Source organism: Loxodonta africana, chromosome 18, assembly GCF_030014295.1.
Source record: "Loxodonta africana isolate mLoxAfr1 chromosome 18, mLoxAfr1.hap2, whole genome shotgun sequence".
NCBI classification, from domain to species: Eukaryota; Metazoa; Chordata; class Mammalia; order Proboscidea; family Elephantidae; genus Loxodonta; species Loxodonta africana.
Window position 1 is genome coordinate 78,854,698 of NC_087359.1, and position 20,179 is coordinate 78,874,876.

Genomic DNA, 20,179 nt, shown 5'->3' on the forward strand with positions numbered 1-20,179 from the left:
CACCTTCACTGGCCCTCCACTTTACCAAACATAATGTCCTTCTCCAGTGATGGGTCCCTCCTTGTGATGCATTCAAAATAAGAGAGTCAAAATCTCTGACAATATTCTTAGTTAGGGTCTTAGTCCATGGAGAATCAGAAGATAACCTGATTATCATGTACATATCTCAGGCTTTATTCTGTGTGAGGAGTTGCCGTGTGGGAGTGAGGTTCTTTGGCCTGCATTTTATGAAGATGATTGGTAATAATATAAAGGAGTGAGGAACTACCACAAGCAGGAAAACAATTAAAAGCTATTACTTTCAATGAGGTTAACCATAGGAGGACTAGAAATGAGGTAAGAGGAAGAAGGACTGAAATAAAGACTGTAATAGAGATTGTACAGAGGTGTCTTCAAGTGTGTAGATGGATGTTGCTATCATCAACCAGAATGGAACTTAACACATTTAGGCAAGTGGTAGGTGGTCATCTGGTAAGGAAGCTTAGCAGTAGATGTTCTAGAGTCTATTGGACATTTCCATCAGCTACTCATCCAATTCATCTGTATCTTCCTTTTTTTTTGTCTTTTGTATTTCTGCTCATTCCCTTGAGTTAAAACTTCAGAATCTTTTTAATTCTTTCTTTTACAGCATGTCAGTTATGAAATTTTCTTAAATTCTTTTTTTGTTTCTGTATTTTGAATTTTTTTATTTTTCCCATTCTCTCTATCTCCTAATTCTAGACTCTCAATATGTCATCCTCAAATTATCATGATACCCTCCCAGCTAGTTTTCCTATATCCAAGCTCTTACTCTGTCCAATTTTCCCTCCCAAATTAGTCTTCATAAAGCCTAACACTTATCCCACTATCACTTCTCTCCTATAAATTTTCCATGACTCCACACCAACTTTCCATTATCCAAGGAAATTTTCCAAACTAACTCCAGGCTCTCTCTAATCCAACTCTAACTTACCTTTTCAATCTTATCTCTTACTACTCCCTTCCACTTGAATCAGATTGATTTTCTAAATTCGTGTTCTCTCACTATGTAACTTTGCTTATATTGTCTCCTCTCCATGGAAAACCCCTCCCTCTCTTTCAGTCCAAACTTTCAAGCCCAGCCAAGTCGCTGCCTCATTGAAAAGCTGCCCTAACGCACAATCATCTCTTCCATCTAGAATCTCATACCCCACTTTGACTCTGCCACTTAAATAGATACTTCTAGATTCCCTAGAGTACTTCTTACTCTTATACTGTCACCTTTCTTTGATATTAACTCATTCCACTCTTGAATCTCCAATTGGATCATTAATTTATTCAAATTATAAGTTCTATTCCTTTGTATCTCTTATAGCACCAGTGTAATAATAAAATCAATGTTGGGCACTCAACAAAAAGTGTTGAAATGAATGCATGCTGCTATATTTTGAATTCTGGTTGAGCTAGCTATCTTGCCTTATAATTAGTTTCTAAAGGTATAACTTTATCAATCCTTGGCTGATAGAGAACAGAGATCAGGAAAAACAGGTAAAGAAATATAAGGCTAAATTGAATGACAAGCTATTAATATGGATGTTGACTTGTCCAAGGGTGATCTATGAGTCAGAACAGGACAGGTTATGCCATGGTAATACAAAACCCTAAATCCCAGTGGCTCATCGTCACAAAGGTTATTTTCACACTCACTCTATGTGTCTAATGTGAGTAAAGGGAAGGGGATAGGAAGATTTTGCTCATCAGAATCACTGGGAGGTTGAGGCTGATTGAGGGCCTGCCTTGTTACATTCATCCATACTCACCACGGCAGGAGGAAGCAACACTTTCACTCAATTGTCATTAACCAAAGAAAATCATATGGCCACATCAGAGAAGACAAGAAAATGCCATTCAACCATATGCCCAGATAGAGAGGAGAATCAGATTCTTTATAAAGACCATAGGTTGTAACATTAGCTGAGAAAAGTATATCAATCAGTGTTCTTTAGCTGCTGCCAACAAAAACTGACTGGTTACTTATGCAAAAAAATTCACTGTGAGGGTTCAAGGCAGCTCACAGAATTAAAGGAAATCTAGCGATGATTGTGAGGATGGTGCAGGACCAGGTAGTGTTTCGTTCCGTTGTACGTAGGGTCGCTATGAGTCAGAACCGACTCGGTGGCCCATATCAGCAACAACAACCTTCAAAAGAAAAGGAACAAGACAGATCCTGGGCACAGGGATGAAGAAACAGACTGACAGGCTCTTGGGGTATGAATCAGCACCAGCCATAGTCTGTCTTAGTGTCATTTAACTTTTAAATTCTTTGTCATCGAAGCTTGGACCATGTGCCAACCTTGACCAGGGATGTGTGGACACCTGGAACAACAGTCTCACCAACACTGTGTGCAATGGAGGGAAGAATAATAACTCAAAGGAAAAGCAGAGCACTATCGGAAGAAAGTGGAATAATGATGGACAGGAAAAACCTACAGATTTCCACTGTGCACAGGTAACTGTATAATGATGTAAAAGTCTGATGGAAGAATAACATGACTATGTAGCAAGAAATAACATAAAGACTGAATTTCTATATCCCTTGTCTAGAGGACCCTAAGGCTGTACCTTTAGGAGCATCACATTTCTTTTTGTTCTCTTCTTCCCAACAGAAGGCTAACTCCCACTTTCCTCCTCAAGTGCAAATCCCATCTTATGGCATCAGCAACGTCATCATATGATCGTGGGGATAATTACCGCCAGAACACAAAGGAAAGTCTCACTTTCGGTGAGCGAACTCAAGTGTCTGCAGCAAACCCACAACAGATTTGCTCCTGTTTTCCCTGGTGAGGCTGATCCTAAACTGAGATGGCTAGCTGTGCAGCACTCCGAGTAACAAAGGAACAGGTTAACTGGGAGACAAATCAGCCATTCCTAGGAACTCTTCCCACACTTCCGAACTATAAAACCACAGGCAGCAACTGCAGGTCTGATGACTCAAGGCTCTTTCATCAGCAATAGGAGTATTCTGGGATGCTGTGGACTAAGCCAAACGCTCTCCCTCCATCAACTGTATCCCCCAAATCTTTTATGCAAACAAGAGCTTAAATGAAAAAAATAAATTAGAGCTATTCTACATGAATCCAAATTGGGGGCCCTGAATATTACCCCTGGAGTCAGCAAAAATGAGAGAAACCCTCAATGATATAGATTTATATAGTAGCCACAACAGTGGACTCAAACACATGAAGATGGGACAGGACCAGGCAAGAGCTTGGTCCTGTTATAAGGTCGCCATGAGCCGACCCAATGGCAGCTAACAACGACACTGAATGCTGCACCTTGGTTCCGTGCTTTTGCCTGAAGATACGTTAGCTTTTGCTGCATAACACACCCCAAAACCAGTGACTTAATTAAGACAAAAGCAATTTATTTAGCTTACGATTTTGTGAGTCGGCAATTTGGGCTGGGCTCAGGTAGCTAGTTCTCTTGCTGATCTCAGCTGAGGCCGTTTGTGAATCCGCAGTCAGCCACCCACCAGCTCGGCAACTCTGCTCACAGGCTGAGCTGGCTGTGTTTTCCTCATCCTGTAGAAAAGCCTGGGCTTCTTCGCATGGTGGTATAGGCAGGAGTTTCCAAGAGCATCATGAGGGCAAGCCCCCTGCACAAATCCTTTCTAAGCCTCTGCTTGTCTCATAATTACTAACACCCCAGTGGCCAAGGCAAGTCTCACGTCCAACCTAGATTCAAGAGTAGAGCAACAGTCTCCACCTCTTGATGGGAGGGTCTCCAATGTCACTGCAGCCTCCGCCGAAACTTCCCCTCACCCCTCGCAGCGGCCAGGCCACAGCTTGGAATTGTGGTTCGGCCTGACCGCACTGTGGACCTAACCGCAGTTTGAATTTGGTGCCAGCATCCCACGCACGCGCAAATCAAGATTTTGGAGCATGTGCAGGACCCGAAGATCTGCGGCCTCAATCCATCCCTGGACCTGAACATCATTCAACACCCGGACTTCCAAATGTGGACATGGGATGGCCGAGGGCAGAGAGTTCCGGGCACCAAACCCAACCCCCAGACGCCATTAGAAATAAAAAGCTTCCCAACCCCCTCAGACAGCAAGCACATGGTCTTTCAGCTGCTGAGCCCCATGCTGCTGCTTGTTTGCACAAACAATAAATCCCCACTTTCTGTTTCCCTTACAGCTGGTGGTGTGTCGTCTGTCTTATTTCCATCAGCTAAATAAAGCAGAATAAGACCCTGCGTTTGGTTACATCAGCACACATGGGCATGAACGAAGGGGTGGAAGGTGTGGCCATTTGTGCAATCTTCCATAGAAGGTAAACCCTTAGGGGACTCCATGAATCAAAATTTGGAAACCACTTGGCGAAGTTAGCCTGATTTATCCATCCTCACTCTGTATGAATGACTTTTAACTCACCCAAGTAATATGTCTAAACCTTTTATTTTCTGCAGGTTCCTAGGTAAATAGATTAGCAAAAGTGACTCTACTGCCCAACTAAGTAGACATTTATCTGGCCTCCCCAGCCTTGGCTATCTGCCCTTTAAAATGCAACCCTCGCAGATAGAGGCCCCCGTGTGGCCCACAGACCTTGGGAAGACAGGCTGGCTTTCTGTGCAGCACATTCTGCTGATAGCTGGAGCAGTTCAAAGAGGAATAATTTAAAGCTCGTATTTAACTCACAGAGTTCATTTGTCTTTTGATCCCCCTTCCACTCTGACAAATGCTCCCTTTCCTATCACATTCAAACACACACCCCCTTCAGAAGCTAGTAAACTCATCCCCTGCCAAGGAATGGATTTTTTCCCTTATTGCTCTATCTGAGTGATAAAAGGGTTTAATGTCCCAAGTTCGTTTTTCACTAGCTAACTCAGACATACCCAACACAGCGAAGCACCTAAGCTCTTTCTGCAGTTATTAAACTGTTATCCCTAATGCCTTTGGAGACTCGTCCTGGCAGCAATGATTCTGAGGGCACTTCCTATTAAATCTGCATTTTGCAGGGAGAGATAAAGCAGACCAGTTGGACCCTGTTTACAAAGATGACAGAGAGCCGCTGCAGGCAGCTGGGGCTGTCAGCAGTTTTTACTCCGGCAGGAGGCTGTCCCTCACAGTTCACCACCCCTGCACGTTTGCCAACTTTGCAGACTTTTCTAAAACATAGCCACTTCCAAGGCCACTTGGCAGCATCGTGGGGCAGTTTGGGGACAGGCAGAATGTGAAGATGCAAGGAGCCCAACCCAAACTTCTAGGGGCAGGAAACGTTCCAGGTAGGTTCATATTGTTTTTAGATGCCGTCAACTCAGCTCCCGCTCAGTCACCTTATGCATAACAGAACAAAATGTGACCCAGTCACGCGTCATCTTCACGAGCCGACCAACCTAGGGGCTCATCTTCTAGTACTGTATCAGGCAATATTCTGTTTAATCTACAGGGCTTTCATTGGCTAACTTTTGGAAGATCACCAGGCCTTTCTTCCTCCTTTGTCTTAGTCTGGAAGCTCCGCTGAAACCTGTCCACTGTGGATGACCCTGCTAGTATTTTAAATACTGGTAGCAAAGCTTCCAGCATCGTAAGCCACCACAGTACGATAAACTGGCAAACAGGTGGTGGAGACAGGTCTATAGGACACCAAATATCAATGTGTTAGAAAATACACTTGTGTGGTGTAATACATAAAAGGGGTCCCCAAAATGGGTGTACATATCCCAACAGGGTACAGGAACAATATAATAGAACTATTTATGTTCGTTTTTGTCTGGAAAGAAAGAGAGAAAGAATGAAAGAAATTAAGCTTTTGTAATTTTGAAGACACGCATAGACACAAGCACACCCACTCTGTCCCTGTGTCAGATGGCACATGTCTCATGAGCTACTCAGGGTCGCAACAGGAAGGGGCAGGGCAGACAGAAGGGTACCCTCCCTCCTCTGTCTACTTTAAGCAGACTATGACGTATCACAGTTTACATGAGACCAGTAAAATTAATTTAACGATATTATCTATTTCAACCTAAATCAACTGTTATAGGATCTGTATGTACCTTAAAAGGATTCTTGCAGGGGTACTCAGATTGAAGACCATACCAATAATGCGGACACAAAAAGAACAAAGCCACGCTGTCAATGCTCCCACTGCTGTTTGATCTCTCTGTCAGGCACATTTTGGGGGAAAAAAAGAAAATAGATGGCATTAATTAGGTCTGACAAAAAGTCCAGAACTTCCTATTTGAATTATGAATGCACTTCCACCGTTGCCAATGATAAACCTCACCCAAGGAATCTTGAAAGATCAGCCAATGATGGTTTGAAGCCTTCCAGAGTAGAAAGATGCTTTCAATAATTCCTTATTTCTTACTTAACTCATCCTTTTTAAGTTTCTATTCTGTGTCTGTTTTATAATATAATAAATATGCATACACTGGATGTGCATGGTAAATTAAAGCATCTTTAACTGATTGGATACGCAATCAAAAATATTTAGAAACTCTAGTTGTAAGCCCAGAGTGACCCACCTATGAATTCATAGCTCTTCAAACTCCAAACCTCATGGGTTTCCCACTGACCAGGTAGCCTCCAACTAGAAAAAAAAAAAAATTAAATAAGTAAGGCTGCTGGAGTTATTTTCATTTATTAATTATTGTAGATATATGTTTAAATTGAAATCCTGTCCTCCCAGGTCCCCTAAAGACCGTGAGAAAACTTTTCAAGAGCAAGCATAAATTAACATCGTGTTCTTCTGATGGTGGTAAGCACAGCACCACCACGACCAACAGTCACCGTGCTTCCTGAGGGCTCTGTGCATATAACCCAGCTAGTCCTTACAACAGCCCTAGGAGGCACTGTCGTGGGCAGACATTAAAGGCGACCCCCAGGATCCCCACCTCCTGGTGTTCACTGCTTGTGCAACTCTCTCCCCTTAAGTTGGACGGCTCTGACTTGCTTCTACCAAACAGAATACAGAAAAGGTGATGAGATTTCATGAACACGACTATGTGATTATGTTCCATAAGGTTGTGGTGCCTGTCTTGCTGGAGTCTCTCTCCCTGACTGAGTTTGAGAAAGCAAGCAGCCACGTTGGGGGCCCCCTTGGCCAGGAACTAAGGGAGGGCTCCAGGGACTGAGGGCAGCCCCCAGGGACTGAGGGTGACTTCCAGGGGCTCAGGGCAGCCTCCAGGGACTGAGGGGGACTGGAGGCAGCCTCCAGGAACTGAAGATGGCCTCCAGGGATTGAGGGGGACTGAGGGCGGCCTCCAGGGACTGAGGAGGACTGAGGGTGGCCTGCAGGGATTGAGAAGGGCCTCCAGGGACTGAGGGGGACTAAGAGCAGTCTGCAGGGACTGAAGGTGGCCTCCAGGGACTGAGGGGGACTGAGGGCAGCCTCCAGAGACTGAGGACAGCCTCCAGGGACTGAGGGTAGCCTCCAGTCGACAGCCAACAAGAAAAGGAGGCCATCAGTCTTACAGCCAGAAGGAAAGACTTTCTGTTAACCAATTGAGTGAGCTCAGAAGTAGATTCTTGCCCAGTGGAGTCTTAAATGAAACCCCAGCCCTGGCAGACACCTCGATCTCAGACTTGAAGAGGAGCCAGCTAAGCCAGGCCCAAACTCCTAATCCACGGAAGCTGTGAGATAGGAAATGTATTGTTTTAAGACACCAAGTTTGTATTGTTACCTGGCAGTAGATAACTGATACAGGTACAATCAATTCTCATTATCTGCAGCAGTATGTTCTGTGAATTCCTCATGCACACTGAATTGGTGAATACCAAAATAGCCTTGTTCAGCCTCAGCTGGGACGTTTTCACCACTGTGCACGTGTGCATGTCTGCAAATGACCACAAAAGTGCTCAAGAATTTTTAGCAAATAGGTTAACTCATTAATACGAAATCCACAAATAACGAGGATCTACCACCCATCTGTCAGGGGCTTCATGTTGCTATGATGCTGGAAGCTAGGCCACCAGTATTTCACATACCAGTAGGGTCACCACTGGTGGACAGGTTGCAGCGGAGCTTTCAGACTGAGACAGACTAGGAAGAAAAGCCTGACAATATACTTCTGAAAATTAGCCAATGATCACCACAGGATATCGTCCAGTACAGTTCTGGAAGATGAGCAGCCTAAGCTGGAAGGCACTCAAAATACACAGTGGCTACGATAATGGACTCAAGCACAGCAAAGATCAGGAAGATGGCAAAGGACCAGGCAACATTTCATTCTGTTGTACCGGAAGCCAGAGCCAAGACAATGGCAACTAAAAACAACACTGTGTATATATTTATGCCCATGTTACAGGTGGAAGATTAAACAGATTGTCCAAGTTTACACAGTGAGTAAGAGGCAAGACTGGGCTTAGAACCCAGGTACTCTGGTTCTAGAAGATTGGCCTTAACCACTACACTTCACTGCCTCGATTGACGCATTACTGACTAGCTCACCAGTCATTGCCGCTATCTCTCTCCTCAGGGCAGGGACCCTAACTTCAGGCAGGCTTCTTTCAGGGCGTTTGCAGCCCCAGTGCCAAGCCCACAGCATAGCATGTGGGGAGGTACACGAAGAGCAGCCCTGGGCCTGGGAAGGAGCGCAGCTTAGCAGCAGACCAAAGCCTCCGGCTGTCTGTGGCTCTGAATAAACTCTGCCAGCAACTCCAGTCTCCCCACAAATGAAGGAGGAAAATCAGTCTGTGGTGTCACAGAAAGACTCTTGGCACGAAAGTCAGGAGACTTAGGCTCTAACCGTGGTCTGCCAGCTGGGAGCCGTGGGAACCTGAGTCAGCCATCAAGCACCCCGAGGCCTTTGATTTTCTCATGTCTAAAAGGAAGGAGGGATTCAGCAGGATGATTTCTAAAATCTCCCCCCAAGTTATATAATTCTAAGGTGTTATCACAGTTTGAATTTACTTAATGCCTTCCTCTTCCCCCTGCCCCACTCCAGGATTCAAAGCATCTGCATTTCAGCTGCCCAGTTTGAAACCCAGGTTTCTAATGCAGAGTACCCTGGAGAAAAAAACCAAAGGAACCTCATGGAGTCGGAGACACAAGGAAGGACAGAATTAGCCAAGAAGAGGAAATTCTTACCCCAAGCTATACAGTGCCTGAGCCCCCACCCTGGGCATGCCTGCCCTGGACCAAGCTCAGCATCCAGGCTCCCCGTTTCCCTGCTTTCCTTGCAGACTGAGTCCCAGCCTGCATGACGGTCTCATTTTTCACTGGATGCATGTGGCGAATACTAAACTGTAATCTCTTTTTGCATGCTTCGGTTCCAAATTCATAACTGGAGGCGCAGCCCCGTTGTCTGCGAGCGATGGCTGTTAGCTACTCTGCCGAGCTAAGCCAGCCAGGCCCAGAGTCAGGCAGCTTCCCTGTTTCACACTTTGTCAGGAAGCATCATGGGCAACACAAAGAAACGGCCACTGGAAACTCCCCGCCTTCCAATCCTTTTACTGTGTAATTGTTCTTCTTCTCCAAGGCTTGACCATCCTCAGAATAGGCCAGGGTCCCTGCCTGGGCTGCTTTCATTCTAAAGGGGAGTGCATGACAAAAGCCAGTCCCTTCCCACAGCTCGGGGGCTGGGCTCCTCAGCACTGTCTGAGAGTTTGCTGTCTATGCCCTGGCTGCCTATGGGATGACATGTTCCCATCACTTCAGGTGGTCAATATCTTCCCACACTGTCAAAATATGACCCAGTGAAGAGAGCTGGTAAGAAAGTAAAGCAGATCTGCCCTGAGAGACTCTTCTGCTGGCTCCCCACTGCACTACGAATGACACTGGGCTCCTTCCCTGTCTCCGCCTGTCTCTTGCACTTCGGTTCCAGCTGGCCGTGCATCATCGCCCTCCAGCCACCCTGGCCTCATGCTCTTTCTCAAATGGCCTCTGAACTTGCCTTCGATGCTGTCTCCTTTGGTCTCTACACAGCTGCCTCCTATGTGCTGTTAGTCTCAGGTCTACTGAATTGTGCCCAGCAATGTCTTCTCCGGTGCTATGCTCACACCCCCTCAGCACCCGCCATGTGCATAACCCATCTTCAGAAAACAATGTCTGTGACTGTTCCCGAGGTTTTCTTTGGCTCCTGGAGCCACTCTGCCCAGTGCAGGACAGAGTGGACTTGACAGGAAATCAATGGCCCCAGGAGCCGTCCTTTATCCATGCTCAGCTCCCTTGCTTTTCAGCTGGGATATCCCAGAGGCATGTGTTCAGCCCTGGCTCCTAGACTTCTCCAACAGGATTAAGCTCCAGTTGCCCATGCAGTAACTTGCTTGACAGCACATCCTTTCTTGGTTTCTGTCCCTTGCCTGTCATACTTCTCTACTCTTCTGCTGGTATTTTCTGGGATGGCCTCCCAAACAAACTGCTTACACTCAAATCCTTGTTGTGGTGTCTGGTCCTGACACCAACCTAAATTAGTCTTACATTACCCAATAATTAGACAATGAAATAGGAAGGTGTGATGGTTAATATTATGTGTCAACTAGGCCAGGTTATGACTCTCAGTAGTTTGACAGACATTGGATTCATTGCTCTTCCATAATGTAATCACCTCTATAATGAGATCTGCTATGAGCAGCCTGTCAGTTGAAAAAGGAGTTTCCTTGAGGTTCTGGCCTGTCTCCAGTATATAAATGAATGTTCCAGCAAGCCTCATTCTTGCTCTGGATCCTGCATCTGACTCCTCATCATCTGACCTCCAGTTCTTGGGCCGTGAGCCTGCAGCCTGACATCTAACCTGTCCAGTTTGGGTTTGTCAGTCCCTGTGACCATGTCAGTCAGTGAAGCCCCAGCCTAACAACTGGCCCATGGATTTTGAGACTTTCCAACCTCCACAACTACGTGAACCATTTCCTTGAACTAAATCTCTCTCTATATATTTATATATATACGCTTCACTGGTTTTGATCTTCTAGAAAACCCAGCCTAAGACGGAAGGATAAGGATAGCCAATGGCTGGATACTGAAAGGGAAAGACAGAAGAAGAATTGATGCATTCAAACTATGGTGTTGGAAAAAAATATGAATATACCATGGACTGCCAGAAGAATGAATAAATCCGTCTAGAAGAAATACAACCAGAATGCTCCTTAGAAATGAAGATGGCAAGACTTCAAATCTCTTAATTTGGACATGTCATCAGGAAAGACAATCGCTAGAAAAGGATATCATGTATGGTAAAGTAGAGGGTCAGTGGAAATGAAGGGAAATTTTCAATGACAAGGATTGACACAATACCCACAACAATGGACTCAGACTTGCCAGTGATCATGAAGATGGTGCAAGATAGGGCAGCGTTCTGTTCTGTTATATACAAGGCTGCCATGAGACAGAGCGGACTCACCAGCAAGTAACAACAACAAATTAGTCTGCTCTCCCGCTCATTCTTTATTGCCCTTTTCTATTTTCTTCACGGTCCTTAACAATCTCTGAATGGTCTTTTTTTCTATTTACTAATTTGCTTGTTTTTTTTTTAACTGTCCATCTTCTCTACCTGGAAAATGTAAACTCCATGACAAGAGATGGTTCCTTATCTGTGCCCAGCACTGAAATGATGCCTGACACCTAACAGTTGCTCAAAAAACTTTCCTGAGTAAATGAATGAACTCATTTATAGCTTACTGGGATTTTAAGCTGTTCTTTTGTGTTTCAGAAAATTTTCAATTTCAGGCTCAAGGTACCCACATGTCTGCCACCTCCACAAAGGGATTTCAAGTTGAGCAGGGGGAGAAGCCCTGGTGGCACAGTGGTTAAGAGCTTGGCTACTAAACAAAAGGTCAGTGGTTTGAACCCACTAGCCACTTTGCAGGAGTAAGATGTGACAGTCTGCTTCCATAAAGATTACAGCCTTGACATTCAACAAAGTCCAACACCCATTCCTGATTTAAAAAAAAAAAAAAAAAAATCTCAATAAAATAGGTATAGGAGAGAAATTTCTCAACATAATAAAGGGCATCCATGCAAAACCAACAGCCAATATCATTCTTAACAGAGAGAGGCTGAAAACATTCCCCTTGAGAACATGAACAAGGCAAGGATGCCCTTTATCACCACTCCTATTCAACATTGTGCTGGAGGTCCTAGCTAGAGAAGCAATAAGGCAAGAAAAAGAAATAAAGGGCATCCAAATTGGGAATGAAGAAGTTAAACTGTTCCTATTTGTGGATGATATGATGCTATACATAGAAAACCCAAAAGACTCCACTAGAAAATTACTGGAACTAATAGAAAGATTTAACAGATTAGCAGGATATAAGATAAACATACAAAAATCAGTTGTATTCCTATACACCAATAAAGAGAACGATGAAAAGGAAATCAGGAAAACAATACTATTTATAATAGCCCCTAAAAAAAACAAAATACTTAGGAATAAATCTAACCAGGGATGTAAAGGACCTATACAAAGAAAACTACAAAACAATACTGTAAGAAACCAAAAGAGATCTACATATATGGAAAAACATACCATGCTCATGGATAGGTAAACTCAACATTGTGAAAATGACAATTCTACCCAAAGCGATTTACAAATACAATGCAATCCCGATCCAAATAACAACAACATTCCTTGTAGAGATGGAAAAACTTATCATTAACTCTACATGGAAATGGATGAAGCCCTGGATCAGTAAAGCACTACTGAAGAAGAATAAAGTAGGAGGACCCATACTATCTGACCTCAGAACCTACTATACAGCTATGGCAGTCAAAACAGCCTGGTACTGGCACAATGACAGATACATTGACCAATGGAACAGAATTGAGAACCCAGATGTAAATCCATCCACTTAAAGTCACCTGATCTTTGAAAAGTGCCCAAAGTCCATCAAATGGGGAAAAGACAGTCTTCTTAATGGACGGTGCTGGCAAAACTGGATGTCCATCTGCAAAAAAATGAAACAGGACCCATACCTCATACCATATACAAAAACTAACTCGAAATGGATCAAAGACCTACATATAAAGCCAAAAACTATGAGGTTCATAGAAGAAAAATAGGATCAATGCTAGAGACCATAATACACGGCACTGTAGGTACAAACCACAACTGACAACACACAAACTCCAGAAGATAAGCCAGATAACTGGGATTTTCTAAAAAAAAAACACTTATGCTCATCAAGAGACTTCACCAGAAGAATAAAAAGAGAACCTACAGACTGGAAAAAAAGTTCTAATCTCTAAAATCTACAAGAAAATCCAACACCTCTACAACAAAAAGCAAAATAATCCAATTAAAAAATGGGCAAAGGAAATGAATAGACACTTCACGAAAGAAGACATTCAAGCAGCCAACAGGCACATGAGGAAATGCTCACGATCTCTAGCCATCAGAGAAACTCAGATCTAAACCACAATCAGAAACCATCTCACCCCGGCATTACTGGCATGAATCAAAAAAACAGGAAATAAAAAATGTTGGAGAGGATGCAGGGAGTTTGGAACCCTTATGCACTGCTGGTGGGAATGCAAAACGATACAACCATTTTGGAGGACAATATGGCGCTTCCTTAGAAAGCCAGAAATAGAAATATCATATGATCCAGCAATCCCATTCTAGGAATATATCCTAGAGAAATAAGAGTTGTCACAGGAATAGACATATGCACACACATGTTCATTGCAGCATTGTTCACAATAGCAAAAAGATGGAAACAACCTAGATGCCCATCAACAGATGAATGGATAATCAAACTGTGGTACATACCCACAATGGTGTATTACACAATGATAAAGAAAAACAATGAATCTGTGAAGCATCTCATAACATGGATGAATCTGGAGGACATTATGCTAAGTGAAATAAGTAATCACAAAGGACAAATATTGTATGAGACCATTACTGTAAAAAGTCATGAGAAGGTTTACACACAAAAAGAAACAATCTTTGATGGTTACGAGGGAGGGGAGGAGTGGGGATGGAAAAACACTAAATAGACAAACTTTGGTAAAGAGTAAGACAGTATACAATACTGGGGAAGCCAGCACAACTTGTACAAGGCAAGGTAATGGAAGCTCCATAGACACATCCAAATTCCCTGAGGGACCAAATTGCTGGGCATAGGGCTATGGGGACCATAGTCTCAGGGAACAACTAGCTCAGCTGGAATAACACAGTTTATAAAGAAAATGTTCTACATTCTACTTTGGTGAGTAGCGTCTGGGGTCTTAAAAGCCTGTGAGTGGCCATCTAGGGTACTCCAATGGTCTCACCCCTTTGGGAACAAGTAAGAACAAAGAAAACTAAAGATACAGGGGAAAGATTAGTCCAAAGGACCACATCTACCACGGCCTCCACGAGACTGAGTCCAGTACAACGAGATGGTGCCTGGCTACCACCACTGACTGCTCTGACAGAGATCACGATACAGGGTCCTGGACAGAGCTGGAGAAAACAAAATTTGAGTTGAACAAAATTCTAACTCAAAAAGAAAGACCAGACTTGCTGGCCTGACAAGTACTAGAGAAACCCTGAGAGTATAACCCCCGGACACTCTTTCAACTCGGTAATGAAGTCATTCCTGAGGTCAACCTTCAGCCAAAGATTGGACAAACCCACAAAAGAAGACTAAAAGAGCACGCCAGCCCAGGGGCAGGGACTAGGAAGCAGGAGGGAACAGGAAATTGGTAATAGGGAAGCCAAGGTTGAGAAGGGAGAGTACTGACATTATCATAGAACAATGTGTGTATTGACTTTTTAACGAGAAACTAGTTTGTTCTGTAAACCCTCATCTAAAAATTAAAGAAAAAAAATATATTACAGCCTTGGAAACCCTGTGAGGCAGTTTACTTTGTCCTATAGGGTCACTATGAGTCAGAATCGACTCAGTGGCAATGGGTTTGGTTTTTTGGTTTTGGATTGTAGGAGGGAGAGCAGTTCCTTCCAGTGCTTCAGGCATCGCACTCTAGCCCCTCCATCCTGGTCACCCAGCCTTGCAGGTCAGCCCAGAACCATACAGCAGTTAGACAACGTCTCAGTTATCTGGAGCTGCTATAACAGAAACACCACAAGTGGGTGGCTTTAACAAACAAATTAATTTTCTCACAGTTGGGAAGCTAGAAGTCTGAATTCCAGGTGCTGGATGTAGGGAAAGTCTTTCTCTTTCTGTCAGCTCTGGAGGAAGTTCCTTGTTATCTTCTGAGCTTCTGCTTCTGGGCAGTCTTCATGTGGCTTGGCATCTCTCTTCCCGCATCTCTGCTTCTTTATTTAATCTGTTTTTATCTCAAAAGAGATTGACTCATTAAGATAACAAAGAAAACCCTTTCTCAAATGGGATTATAACCACAGGTATAAAAAAAAAAAATTTTTTTTTTTTTTAGAGGTTAGAATTTACAACACTTATTTTTTGGGGGGACACAATTCAATCCATAAAGGACGACGTGATCAAAACTGAATGGGTCTTTAAAATTTTAGGACAATGAAACTGTTGGAACTTTGGATTTTTTGCCTCAAATGTAGCTTGTTTATTTCTGCCAGTTGAAAAGCACATTTGTCCCTAAGCAGCCAACCTTGGCCCTGCAGGTCTTCTCTGTGGTTACCTGGGTCTCAACCGAGGAATGAAGCTGGTGATGAAGTCACTGCTAGCAGGAGTTTGAAGGAAGTCTAGTTGTCATTCCAGATGAACTTCCGTTATGAATGCCGGAATCACAGCGTGTGTGTATGTGTGTGTGCTGTGTGTCTCTGTGTGTCCATGGCCCATGGGTGTGGAATGTATCTAGAACTCCCATGTCCACTCCTCATCCTACCCCCATGCCTGGCCCATCCATCTAATTTCCCTGGATACAGACGGCCTGAGATGATGTCTCTTTTTTCACTGTTGTGTCCTCCGTGTTTACTAGAGTTTCCAGTGCACAGTGGACCCCCATAAATATGCAGTGGGTGAATGAATGAATAAATGCATACATTTCACTCTCTCCCCCGCCTCCCCGCCAAGAAGAACCACTAAAGTCCAATGAAAGAGTCCTGACGCTCTTAGGACTGAGAGGTGTCTGCAGGAGCCACTATGAAGAAAGAAGCAGTGACAATGATGGTCCTATCGTCTGAGAAAAAGCCAAAGCGCTGAAGAGAGGGGATGAGTGGTGTTTAAATAGAACACGAGGATTGTTCCCGATGCCCTCTGCGCAGGCAACCATGGCTGAGCTATAAAAAGACGGGTTAATTTCAAGCAAGCCCCCAAACCAGTACATTGTTGCCAGAGCTGTGCTCTCTGTCAAAGATGTCTAAATCACTTTTCTGAGCGTGAGGAGCGTGCCCAGGCTCCTCTCTTAAAATGCCAAGGGAGTAAGAGGTGGTGGGTGCTGAAAGTGGCTAGGAGAAGCACTTGGCCAGGAGACTGGCAGCTGTAGAAACTACCCCAAACTGACATGATGACTATGGAGGTGTTTTGTAATCTGCGAATCTCTTTCCCCACACTGTGTGTTTTATAATGATGATCAATATTGCTGTTAACTGTGTCCAGTGGTTAAGAAGTCCCAGATAATGCTCCATCGGAAAAAAATCAGTGTGGTCAAAAAGCCAGGGTGAAAGTCTTTTAAAACGAAGTCAGAGCATGCTACATCCCTGCTCAAAATCCTCCAGTGGCTCTCTGTCTCACTCAGAGTAAAGCCCAAGCTCCTACCCATGGCCCGCAAATGGGCACAGTCGCCTGGCTGCTTCTCCAGCCTTCTCCTGTCCTCTCTCCACGACTGCCACACTGGCTTTCCTGCTGGGCCCTGTTCATATCAATCTTACAGTCCCCTCTGAGAATGCCCCTCATGTAAAATCTGCACGGGTCTCTCCCTCACTTCACTCAGTCTTGGCTCAAACATCGCTGCCCCACAAAAGTCCACGCCTGATCACACTATTTAATCAGCACCTCCAATCACTCCCCTCCTCCTTCCCCTGCTTGATTTTTCTTCCTAATCCTTATCATAACCTGGTTTATTATTGTTCAAATTAATATTTGATTTCATCTGCCCCCTCCCCCCCCCCCACCCCACACTGCAGTATAAGTGCCACAAGGGAAAAGCCTTGTTAGGGTGCTACCATTTCCCCAGCAGTGGGGACATCGTCTGATGCTCTTTTTCTAGAAGAGAAAACTGAAGCTATGAGAGGTTAAGTAGCATACCCATGGTGTGATGGATTGAATTGTGTCCCCCCAAAATATCTGTCAACTTGGCTAGGCCATGATCCCCAGTATTGCGTGATAGTCTACCATTCTGTTGTCTGATGTGATTTTCCAAGTCTTGTAAACCCTATCTCTATGTTGCTATTGGGATGGAATTACTGGCAGTTATGTTAATGAGGCAGGACTCAATCTACTAGATTGTGCCTTAAGCCAATCTCTTTTGAGATATAAAAGAAGCAAGCAGAAAATAGAGGGACCTCATACCACCAAGAAAGCAGTGCTGGGAGCAGAGTGTGTCCTTTGAACCTGGTTTCGTGCTCGGAGAAGCACATCTCTTCCCAACTCCATGCTCGATTATGCCACTTGAGTGGCTTGAAGTATGCCATGGTGGGAATATTGATACCAAGAAAATCAGCAAACACTACAAAACAAGGCTTTTGTTTGTTTTGTTTTATTATCTGGACAATTGGTTTATCAGTACACTGCTAGAACTATACCACAGGGCTTCCAAAGTTTCAGAAGTCAAGTTAGCCAAAATGACTGCCTAGGTTCATTCTGTGTTGATATGATCTGAGTTTATACTTAAGCCAAAACTAAACCAGTTGTAGTGGAGTTGACCCCAGTTTGTGGCAACCCCGTGTGTGTCAGAGTAAAACTGTGCTCCACTGGGTTTTCAACAGATGCTTTTCAGAAGTAGGTCACCAGATCTGTTTTCCAAGGCACCTCCGGATGGACTTGAAACTTCAACCTTTTGGTTAACAATGAGTACATTAACTGCATGCACCACCCAGAGACTCTGTGTTTATATTTAGCATGTTATAATGTGTAGTATAATATGTGAGAAATTTACCTTAGGTGACAGAATTCAGTGGAAAGTCTTTCAGCTACATCCTCCTGCTGTCCCCTTAGGCTACCACAAACCAGAAAAACCAAACCCCTTGCTCAAGTCGATTCTGGCTCATACTGACCCTACAGGACAGAGCAGAACTACCCCATAGGGTTTCCAAGAAGAACCTGGTGGATTTGAGCTGTTGACCTTTTGGTTAGCAGCCGTAGCTCTTAACCACTATGCCACAGGCTACTACAAGAAAAAAGAATGCAATAAACTGAAAAACAAAACCCCTTTGCTGTCGAGTCCATTACTGCACCACAGGGTTTCCAAGGAGTGACTGGCGGATTCAAACTGCCAGCCTTTGGGTTAGCAGCCAAGCACTTAACCACTGAGCCACCAGGGCTCCAACTATAAGAGGATGCAATAGGGCCACCTAGTTCAATCTTGGGTGGGCACAATCAGAGAAGGCTTCTTAAAGGAATATCTGAAGTCCTAAAGAACAAAAAGTTAGATCACCCAAGAAGCAGGGAAAGCGTTCCAGGCGAAAGAAACTTGAGCAGAGGTCTGGGGCTGAGCAGAAGTGTAACATATTCGAACAATCAAAAGTCATTTCAGCTTCAAATATGGGAGGAGAAGTGCAGAAAGATAACTGCAAAGCTAAGCAGGGCCAAATAATGCAGAGCTTTGTTAGAATTTCCTCCTAAGGGTTATCAACAGCCAGAGCTAAAGGAGCACGGTGATGTGATCAGATTTGCTTGTTGGAAAGCTCATTCTGGCTGCAATGTAAGGTGAAAAAAAAAAAAAAAAGTTGGGCAGAGCCTAGCCAGGACAGTCTTCAGAGAAACCTACAGAGAAGACACTGAAGCCGTGGTCCAGGTAAGAGGAGGAGATTATGGCCGGTGACGGCCGCCTAACGTAGGCAGGACAGTGATGGAAGGAAGAAGGTAATGCGTGCCGGAGATGTTTGCAGTGTGGACTGTGATGACTGAAGATGGGGCTGAAGAACAGGAGGAGGCAAGGGTCACACCCAGCCTCCCGGCTTGCAGGCGGCAGAGGAGATCAGTGTCTGTATTGGCCTCCAGCCTCCTGATTATGGTGGTGGCCAACTGGGGGAGCTACTGCAGCCATGTCAACCACCCTGCCCCCTCCAGTAAAACACCCAGTTAAACCATCCTCTCACCAAACTGTCCGGTTGTTTGACTGGATGAACTCAACTGACAGATTGTTTGGTGGTGTTTAGACAAAGTTAATACCACTAGAAATAATGAGAGTGGCCTGGTACGGAAGTGTTACATCATGAATCATTGAAGTCAAAGCTGTCTTCAGTTTGTGGCTAAAAATGTCACCCGCTCTGGATGCAAAAGTAAGGCACTACTGATCGCAAACCGTTTGCCATCTGCTACTAACCAAGATGTTGGCAGTTTGAACCCACCAGTGACCCCGTGAAAGAAATACCTGGCAATCTGCTTCCATAAAGATGACAGCCAAGAAAACCCTATGGAGCACTTGAACATTGTAACACATGGGAGTCGCCATGAGTTGTTATCAACTTGGCAGCAGTTAACAACAACAGATAAAAGCAACAACATGGACAAGTCTCAAAAGCATTATGCTATGTAGAAGAAGTCAGGCGGTAGAGTAGTTACTACGTGAACCCATTCACACAAAGCTCTAGAACATGTCAAACTGACCTATGGTGAAAAAAAACTAGAACAGTGTTCCCCCAGGATGGGGGTATGAGTCTGGGGACTAGTTGAGAAGAGGGAGCTCGCAGGGATGAGAGTGTTTTGTGTCTGGATACAGGCTTGAGCCACACAACTGTATTTTCAAAACTCATCAAACTGTACACTAGACCCATTCACTTTACTGTATGTAAATTTTACCTTCAAAAAAGAACTATAAACAAATTTTGAACTCCAGTTAATACGTGATAGGCATGCTGAAGTATTTGGCATGGAATGTACTGATGTCTGCAACTTTGAAATGAATCAGAAAATAAGATGGATCAATGGATGGAAAGGTGGAGAGATGAGTGATGAGACAACGATAGCAAATTGTTGGCAATTGTAAAATCTAGGTGGTGGGTATATGGGTGTTAATTATACAATCCTTTCAACTTTTTGTACGTTTAAAAACATGCATATAATTATTCAGCTATGAAGAGAAATGAAGTTCTGATACATGCTATAGCATGGATGGACCTTGAAAACATCATGCTGAGTGAAATAAGTCAGTTACAAAAGAACAACTATTGTAGGATCCCACTTATATAAAATATA

The 20,179-nt window shown here is 44.1% G+C and overlaps 1 long non-coding RNA gene across 1 annotated transcript in view; it reads right to left on the bottom strand.

The window, feature by feature from the left end:
* Positions 1 to 568: 568 nt before the first annotated feature.
* LOC111747842 (uncharacterized) overlaps positions 569 to 20,179 on the bottom strand; it is a 34,374-nt gene continuing 14,763 nt past the window's right edge. Inside the window, exons 3-4 of the long non-coding RNA XR_002783784.2 lie at positions 6,487 to 6,551; positions 569 to 6,122 (exon numbers count right to left, since the gene is read on the bottom strand). This is a non-coding gene — a long non-coding RNA (uncharacterized LOC111747842). The remainder of the gene's footprint in view (positions 6,123 to 6,486; positions 6,552 to 20,179) is intronic.